The sequence below is a fragment of the Argiope bruennichi genome, chromosome X2 (genome assembly GCF_947563725.1).
Source record: "Argiope bruennichi chromosome X2, qqArgBrue1.1, whole genome shotgun sequence".
NCBI classification, from domain to species: domain Eukaryota; kingdom Metazoa; phylum Arthropoda; class Arachnida; order Araneae; family Araneidae; genus Argiope; species Argiope bruennichi.
This window is the reverse complement of record NC_079163.1, coordinates 35,692,289-35,702,687: the sequence shown is the minus strand read 5'-3', so window position 1 is coordinate 35,702,687 and position 10,399 is coordinate 35,692,289.

Below are 10,399 nucleotides of genomic sequence, written 5' to 3'. Positions count from 1 at the left end.
AATAAGCGTGCTTTGCTTTATAATTCTTTACGAAGATGCATTCAGTTTAATATATTGCCCTATGAATGTCTCTTATTTCAGAAAAATTCCGTCGTAAACATAGAAATATGCAGCTGATTTATCGGAAAGATCATATCAAAAATGGGAAAAACTTTTTTTTAAAAATTAGCTAAATGGTAAAGGAAACAAAATCTAACAAAGTATTTCAATGCATAAATAATAAAGAAAGAAGAAACGGGCCAGTGATTCTTAAGGGGCAAAGATTCTTAATTTCTAGGACAAATTTATATTCATATCTCATTTATAATGAAAGCTTATTGAAGACAATAATTCATGTTTGTGAGCAGGAAAATTATTTTGCCTCGTGACATTTTCTATTCTTTTGTTATGAATCATCTAATGTGATTTACCTTTTTATCGTTTCTACAGCGAGCAAGTACTCTAATATACCTTTGAAATTCTGTTAGAATTATTTTGTTTCTAAAAGGACCCATACTGTTAAAATTGGCGAATTTAATACACAGTCGATATCATTTTGACGCTGTCCTGCGTCTAATCGTCGAAGAATCGACATCTATTTTCACTTTGGAGTCACTTCTCTTAAAATCGAAATTAGATTACTTTAGCTTGTATTACTATAAAAAATGTTGTTTTTATATCCTAACACAATACTTGATTACTGATTATAAATATGAACTAGTTGTATTATAAGGGCAATTAAAAGATGAGCATAAAATAATATTAAAAATAACGGTTCATTATTACTGAAAAGTCAGTTTCGAAACAATTAACAGTTCTTTTCAATTTCAGGAAGTAATTTAGCTTGGGGAACAGATATGTGTTTTTAAACAGATGTGACGTCACATCGAATATTTTACTGCTTCGTCTTAAAAATATTTAATGCTGCGATTTTCCACCAGTGAGTTTTCATTTTAGCAGAAGTAATGACTTGAAAAAGGTATAAAAAAATTCGAAAGAATTAACTTCTGAAATCCTATATCTTTAAATATATAAATTAGCGTTTATTAATGAAAAAATCCTTGAAAACAGGGAAATGTAATTAAGTAATTCAAAAAATATTACGATGTTAGTTATCTAAAATTTCAAATTCCTCTAACCCTCTCTTTGCGATGGATGGTCTTAAGATCCTTGCTTCGAGATCACCAAGCTCGAGACCTGATTCTTGCCATATCCGCCATGTAAATAGGCTTCAAGCACTTTAAATCTAATGTCTTTGTCAAATATGTTAGCACTAGTGTGATGTGCAAGTTTGAGAAGGCGACCCTGACCCATTTATTATCCCATTTATCAAATCATCTAACAATAGATCAAGATTATAAAGTCCACCCCCAAATGGTTTTTATATGTGCTCAAAACGATATGTAAATATAGAAATCAAATCAGTTCATCAAAAATTCGCAAGCTAGAGTGAGTCATGGTTAAATCTATAACAGATTTTGTCCAAAATATTAGTGACTAAAAACTGCTGGCTTAACGTATTCATTCGTACAGTTTTATAGTCCTCCTTGTGTTATAAAGCTACGGAAAGATATATCTGAAAATTTAACTCGTTTCATTGTCATTATCATATGCAACAGAGCTCTAGATAAACAAAATATTTTCGGCAACCTTATAAGCTATATCAAAATTATAAACTCCACCCCCAAATGATTTTTATATGTATTCAAAACGTTATGTAAATGTTGCAATCAAATCAGTTAATCAAAAATTCACAAGGAAGAGTGGGATATAGTTAAAATTATAACAGATTTTGCCCAAAATATTAAACACTAAAAACTGCTGGTTTAATATATTCATTCGCATAATTTTACGCGAATGAAACCTTACCTTGAATATACCTTGTGTGATAAAGCTACAGAAAAATGTATTTGAAAATTTAACTCATTTCATCGCCATCATTAATAATGGAGAACTAAATAAACAAAATATCTTCAGCAACCTTATAAGCTAGATCAAAATTAAAAAGTTCACCCCCAAATGGTTTTTATATGTATTCAACACGACATGTAAATGTTTCAATCAAATCAGTTCACCAAAAATTCGCAAGGAAGAGTGGGTCAGATTAAAAAAATAAAAGGTTTTACCCGAAACATCAAAGACTAAAAACTACTGGTTTATAATATTCATCCGCATAATTTTATAATTCTCCTTGTGTTATAAAGCTACAGAAAAATGTGTCTGCAGATTTAATTCATTTCTTCATTATCAATAATAACAGAGCATCTGATAAACAAAATATTTTCAGCAGCCTTATAACGCAGCTCAAAATTATAAAGCCCCCCCCCCCAAATGATTTTTATATGCGTTCAAAAAGATATGTATGTACAGAAAACAAATCAGTTCATCAAAAATTCGCAAGAAAGAGTGGGTCATGGTAAAAATATAACAGATTTTGCCCAAAATATTAAAGATTAAAAACTGTTGATTTAACGCATTCATTCATATATTTTATAATTCTCCTTGTATAATAAAGCTATAGAAAGATACGTCTGAAAATTTAATTTCTTCATCATCATCAACAACAGAGCACTAGATAAACAAAGCATTTTTAGCAACCTTATAAGCTATTTCTTGCATTTTTGAAAAAGAGGTTACCCATCAACCTAATATGTTCCAGAAGTGTTAGAGAGTAAGTTTTAACAATTCGAGCAATGCTCTTAAACCCCCCTTAACATCGTTCGAAGTACTTTTGACAAGCACTCGCATCACTCATTCGTGACATCTCAAGTCGAAGAACTGCTTGTTATGAAAACGACATTTACGTCGTCTTAGAACAAAGATGGGGTAGGGGAAGACGGTATCAAAGACAATCAAACTGTAGTATCTTTTTCATCTGGCAGCCATTGCATACGGTGATTCGGGTGAAAGGCGCAGGCGCTCTAGAAAGGTCGTTAGGGGCTCGTGAAAAGTGCGACCCGAAGTAACCATAGCAACGCGCTTCGTTAGTCGTTCCTAGCACGAGGCAAATTGTTTCCTGTTGATGGGAATACGACAGGTAAAGATCGGGAGGGCACAAGTTTTGGAAATTGTTGATAATGAAAGTGGTTTCTAGCGTTAGTGGCTGTCGTTAATAATGTTCAATGCATAACTGAATAAAAATATTCAATAAAATGTCACAAATAATACCATAAAACCTAATACATTCAGTACTTTGTAGGATAAAAATAATGAATTTAAATTATAAAATAATAACCGCGGATGCGCCTGCGTTTTATTTTCAGCATATGTAAGCAAAAGTCGAACAATTTTATTTCGAACAGTTTCCGCATTCTCATATTCAACCTCTTAAAATGTTTTAGAATCCGCAATCCTAATTAGAATAAATAGATTAATGTTAAAGATTTCGAATGAACGACGTTATTATTTAACCTTTTGGTACATACATGTGAACCTAAAAATTTCAATGGGGGGAAAAAAAGAAATTATCAAGATATTTTGGTTAAATTAATTTTGAAAAATTGGTTAAAATTAGCGAAATAGTAGCACAAATTTCAATTGGGCCACTGAAAAGCAAATTTTTAAATTTTAAGATGGAGTATAAATATTTTTGTGCTATAATATGTTCCGAAGTTATGGCCAAAAATCGTAAAATCATTTTACTCCCCCAAATCCCCCACTTTATAGGGATGTAGCAATTTTTCAATAGCACATTTAATACTTTTAGATATTAAAGAACAAGTGCGCAAAATTTCTTTCAATTCCAGGGCTGTGGAACTGTAAAAGATTCAAACAAATAAACAAACGTTTAATTATATATGTATATTAGAGTGATAAATATAGATATAGATATAAGTAGATATTGTTAGAAAGATTATTATGATTGTTTTTACGAAGTTTTTTTATTTACTTATATTTAAGGAATATAAAGATGCCATGCTTATCATGACACTTTTTGCGATGGTGGAAATACCGTTAACAAGTTCAAAAAATTACGTAAATTAGTTCGAATACAATTTACATTTATAATAATATTCGTTAAAAGTTTCCACTATTATAGAGTGAAAGTGTTTCATAAAATAAAAAGAATTCTCAGAATAATAATATTTTTTGAGGTTTCCAAAAATCTACATGATATTTTTAGCATCTCAGAAACATAATGGAACTTTGTAATATATCTTTATACCCATTGAATATTTAAACGGGAAATTTTTGAAAAATGGGCAAAAAAGTTAAAACCCTATAAATTTTATAATTTATGCATAATGTCTTTTAAAAGGAATCTGTCAACAGCAACAAAAAAAAAAGAATTCAGAACATCATTCAAAGATTGCATAAATCACTAATGACCAATCAAATACTTGACTTGCTAATATGGAAAAAAATTATCATTTTGTAATTTTTCTGAAATTTTTTTTTTTGAAAATGTCAAAATTTCCAAGATGCGCAACGGAATATTGATGTATATTTTTTTAAAAAAAGGAAATTTTTTAGCGATATTAAGTGAATAACAGAGAGTCTAGCTCGGGCCTACATATATCTAGCTTTAACTTCACTTGTTACAATCTCAGCAAAATAAACTCTTACTAAATCGTTTGTAGTTAATAAATTACATATCAAGAATTACATTATCAGAAAGATAACTTTTATAGATAGAGAGACACTTTTAAGGACGCACCCAGAATAATTTAATTTATGAAGGTCAATAGTTTTAAATTGAAATTCTGCAGGTGGATAACAGGTGATTTTCTGAGTAAAACATGTTTAACAGGACAACATAGTTAAATAATTTTAGTAATTTAACTGTTGATGGAAATAAAACGAAGTTTGAAATCAAATTTTGAAATTCTGATTCAATATACAGAATCATATTTACATTTTTTGCATCCGTGCGTTAGTTTTATGTAGATGAAAGAATTGCTTTCTATGAAACTCTTAGTATGTTTCGATTTGTTTCTTTTTAATTTTCCTCCTCATAAATTATTAAATATTATATATATATATATATATATATATATATATATATATATATATATATATATATATATATATATATATATATATATATATATATGTGTGTGTGTGTGTGTGTGTGTGTGTGTGTGTGTGTGTGTGTGTGTGTGTGTGTGTGTGTGTGTGTGTGTGTGTGTGTGTGTGTGTGTGTGTGTGTGTCTGTATAAACATATTTTAGAAGTTGTGTGACCTAATAGAAGAAACTTTTAAAATTTTAACTTCGATTTATTTCATCACGGGATGCATAGTATGTGCAAGGAATAAGCGATGAGATACGCCAGTCTACATCGCGATACAAGAGCAGAAGATCAAAAGCGACTGAAATTTTTCTCTTCAATGGTTTTTACTATGAAATTTTGATAGGGATTTTTTTGACACGAGTAGACTTAGGAAAGGGAAATTTAGGTATCTTTAAAAGAATGTTGTAAACGTTAAGGATTTTTATTCCTTCACACGGAGGGTGAGGACCTGCTAGATTCAGCAGGTTTACAGAGAGTGTGCTGAATTAATTAAATTAAAAAAAAGTGGGAATTGGATCAGGAAATAAGAGAACATTTTAGAATGAAGTTAATATGGGTTAAATTAAGATAAAAATTCGGAAATTAATTAAAAAAAATGAGATGAAGAGATATCATTAGATATATATGGTTACTACCATAATATCTATTATTTGCTAAGGAAATTTCAATTGATAAAAACATTTAACGGAGTCACATAAGATGACATAATCACACCATTACTAACTTTCATAAATTTAGCTTTCTATGAAAGATAAAAAAAAATATAAATATGCAAGGAATTGTCCCCAAAGTTCATACAACGACTTTTAATGATAAGTATTTCGTGGTTTAAATGTGAAAAAAAATTTAAGAATGAAATGTATATTAAGTGTATTAGCTGATTCTAGAAATCCCAGGCATAATATTTTTAATATATTGATAGAATTATTTCATTGATACAAACTCAATTTGTTAATTTAAAGTTTATTGCTATTTTGGCCAGACTAAGTTTTAGTTTGTCAAATTGTGCATGAACCAAATTTTGATGCCATCATATTTTTTAAAAACTTACAAAAGAAAATTAAAATTCAGCTACGAAATCAGAATCAGCCTTTCACAGGCTTAAATTAATCAATATATTAATTTTAAATGCTCCATATCCATTTGTTGAACGAAATTTTTACTGCATTTATTCGGTTTGCAATGTTTCACGAAGGATTGAATGATATGAACTGGTTCTTGTAGCAAATCAAGATACTAATCTCCTTTAATTCGGGTTTATTTATTTATTTAGATGAAGCATTTTAACATGTTTGACATATGTAAAACAACAAATAATTATCTTATCTTATCTTATCTATTTAATCATTATCAAAATCTTATCATTTCCCAAATATTTGTCACTTGACGGCGCTGGTTTTTTTTGATTGAATGAAATTTCTTTCAATATTGAATATGGTATATAATAACCATTAATATGAAGGATTTGACTTCATGTCGTAGTTAGCTATTCTGAGTAGAGAGAAAAAAGTGGTAAAAGTTGGGCGATTTATTAGATAAATACCTTGTCCTGTAGCTACAAAACCGCAAGGTTTTGAATAGTTTTCATAATTGTTATCCTTTTTTAGTGTATGAGTATGTTGAATGAGCCTGGTTTCTCACTCAAATCTCAAACCTCTAGCAGGAGTGTCTTTAGCCTATGTAAAAAACCTAGCGTGTACCTGGGTTCACATGTAAGACAAATATTCAGTGGACTCAACAATGACCCTCCGATCATAAATAGAGGGTGTGACACCAGACCGCTGAGACCTCTGAAAAGACAGAGACTACAAAAATGTTCTTCGAAAACATTGGGTGTGGTCTTCTCCAAACTTTCTCGCATACTCTCTAATAAAGGTATTATTCTAGAGAATGCTTGTATGACATTTGAATATAATACTTATAAAATGTTAACTGAATCTATCGTATGATTCTTCGCCAACATTTGGCGACTAATTCTCAGTATTCGGTTAATAGTATCCGAAAATAAAATTTGCGCTTCAGAAGCGTTTTTTCCAGCCGATTGAAGCAAAAATGTGACACGGAACTACAATTGTAGTCACAAAATTGCACATCAAATTTGATACAAAAATGTTCTTCGAAACCAGTGGGAGTGGTCTCTTCCAAACTTTCTCGCATATTCTCTAATAAAGGTATTATCCTAGAGAATGCTTGTATGGCATTTGTGTATAATACTTATAAAATGTTAACTGTTGGCGTAAATTTGGTATTTTTACTGAATCTATCGTATGATCATTCGCCAACATTTGGCGACTAATTCTCAGCATTCGGTTAATAGTATCCGAAAATAAAATTTCCGTTTCAGACACGTTTTTTCCAGCCGATTGAAGCAAAAAGGTGACACGGAACTACAATTGTAGTCACAAAATCACACACCAAATTTGATACATTTAAATCATTGCATTTTTGTGTCGTCACGTTTACATGTTTCTGAAAGTATATACCGATAGACTACCAACCCGTTGTTGATTCTGACTAGACATTTGATAATTCTCTACACTATAAATGTTAAACTCGTGCACCAAATTTTATCTATCTAGCTTCTCAACGTTTAACAATTATCGTGTTAATTTATATTTGAAGAGCCGGACAGACTTCTGCTAAACGGATTTTGCACAAAATTTGCTAGAAATTTGCAAATTTGATGTGTTTTTGAGCTATCTTTGTCACAAACACACAGACATAATACCAAAAATGCGTTTTTCGAACACAGGGAAGTCTAAAACGAGGAGATTTGTCAAAATCTCGTGTTCTAATTTTTTGACGATTGTCATACTTTCTCTATACAACGTATAAGAAAAAATTAAAATAAAATATTTTTTCTATATTTTGAAGTTACGAATCAGACCAGTTTATCTGTAAAATCAATGAATTAATAGTTAAAAGACGAAGCTAAATCTTATCCAAATTATGTTTTCCAAATGCCTTTACATTTTTGACTTCCACATTGAGGTCTAAAATTTAAATCAAAATCTCGAGATAGAATTTTTTTGATTATTAATGAGTAACAACTTAACAATACAATTCTAGCGAATTTTATTTCCCTAATATATTTCAAGATTTCTATTACAAGTTTTTAATTGCATTGAAATTTGCAAAAAAAAGTGTTATAAAATCATTTTGCCAGGAGAAAATTAACATCGCTGTAACCATTAGTTCAGTGCATGTAACCGCTCGAACAATTTGAATCTTCTTGTTTCGCTACCATTGAATCCCGAAGGAAAGATAAAGCTGATAACAAAAAGGGCTTTCGCAATTTGCTACGGACAAGTTTCATTAAAGTGGGTTATACATATTCTCTATCAGCTAAAACAAAACATACTCTCTTTCGGATAAAACAAAATAAAGACCAAAATAGAAATATAAAGAAGAGTGGTTAATTGCTGGCCAAAAGGATGTTAAACAGACATTTTCTTAGCCAACTGGCTAGGAGCCAGCTTACAAGTCAAGGAAATTGCAAAATAGATGAAAAAAAAGTAACCCGTAACAATTTCAAATTGCAATTTAATGTGTTGGCCAGGTTGTAATTTCCCGCAAAATATTGTAAAACACGGTTATTTTCAAGGTTACTCTTTCTCTAGGGAATTAAAGAGATGCTGTTTGAATTTTCGCGGTCTTTAATTCACTAGCAAACTTATTAGAACAATTATAGTATGAAAATAGATGAAGCAATTTTCCGCAATTATCTTGTTTTATTTATTTATTTGTTTTCAGTTTTGACTCCTACATTTTTCATTTTTGAGCCAATTAAACAAAAGTAAGCATTTTGAATACTTTAGATGCATAATAATATCTATTTAGAGTTTATGTTTCCATTTTTAAGTAACGCATAGCTAAACACGGTAATTTCAAAATGTGTAATTGAAGAGAAAATGCACATTTCAGATTAAAAAGTATATATTTTAATAAAGTATATATTTAGAATTAATTTGTTGAATTAGATTGTGGCACAAAATTTAAAGGCGGGTTATGGTTTGTGGTTATAACACTTAACCATTATCTTGATAAGTGATGCAGATACTAGACACGTTAAAATTTACCTTTGCTTACGGGTTGTTACAACAGTGGTACCAGCGAACGATTATGATTTCATTTCTCTCGTTTAACTCATATAATTGATTGTTCTAATCCTTTAATTGAACACGATCGATCTTAATATCGAACACGAAGATGAAAAGTTACCATATAGGTAAGCAAGTTCTTGGTTCTCCTTCAATGATGAACTCTTTGTAAAGGCTCCTATCAAGTGACACTTATGTTGGACTTAAACATGCGCAGTTCAAAATACTCATATCATTATTTCGGTGACCCAGCCATCCAGGTTAATCGAATGTCCTTGTGTTTAGTTCAGTTTAGTTGTATCAACGTTCCCTTTTAAAGCAACACTAGAGATAGTTTGGGATGGATATCGTAATTTTGAATCGTGTTCAGATGATGAGGACGCCACCTGAGCTGACATCCTCCTCTCCACACTTCCACGCCACATCATTGGGAGGGCATTTGGCCTAGACCCGCTTACACGACGGTTCGTCGGTGGAATCGGGTCTCAAAGACAGACCTTACCACCAGGCCACCGCGGCCCTTGGATGTCCTTGTGAATGAGTGGGTTATCCTTCAAGTCTGGTGAACACATTCGATTTTTTTCAATAATTACTTAATCGACATCATTCCCGCATCGGAAGTAGTGGGAAGTATATTGATAACAATTGGATAGTGTACACATACCACAAGGCCTTCTCCGTACTATTAAATGCTAAAGAGGAAAAACAAGAATGATAGTTCCACGCACGATACTTTTTTTAAATATTTTTAGAAGTGGGGAAAGCGCTTTCCTATCGATTTGTCAAAATTCTTGACCTAAGACAACCCTTAACCCCCTCCCCTTAAGATTAAGTAAATGGCAGTATGTTGCACTTTCCTTCCGTAATGTGGTATATCAACAGAATCATTTCATTTTCAAGCAATGTTTACTCTTATTTTCAGGGAAAACGTTTCTACTTGTTAAATGATTGAATAAAATATTACATTTACAAACTAATCCAAACCGGGTTTTCTTTTTTTTTTCGAAATGTTTCATACAAAGTTATAATAATTGTCTTCTTCTTATTGAAAAAGATTAATATGTTTTCAAAGTTCAAGTCATCCAAAACTAAAGTGAAATGAACAAAAAAAAAAAATTAAATTATTTTATTGTTTAAAAGACAGCAGTCAAAAGTCTGTGAAACTATACTACATTTCATATATTATAAACGCATAAAAAATCTTAAATTAAAAATTCATATATTCAAAACGCATAAAAATAAATTTCTCACTCCTTCAATTATCTACCTGATTAAAGGCACCTTATTCTTGCAGTTAAAAATGTTTGA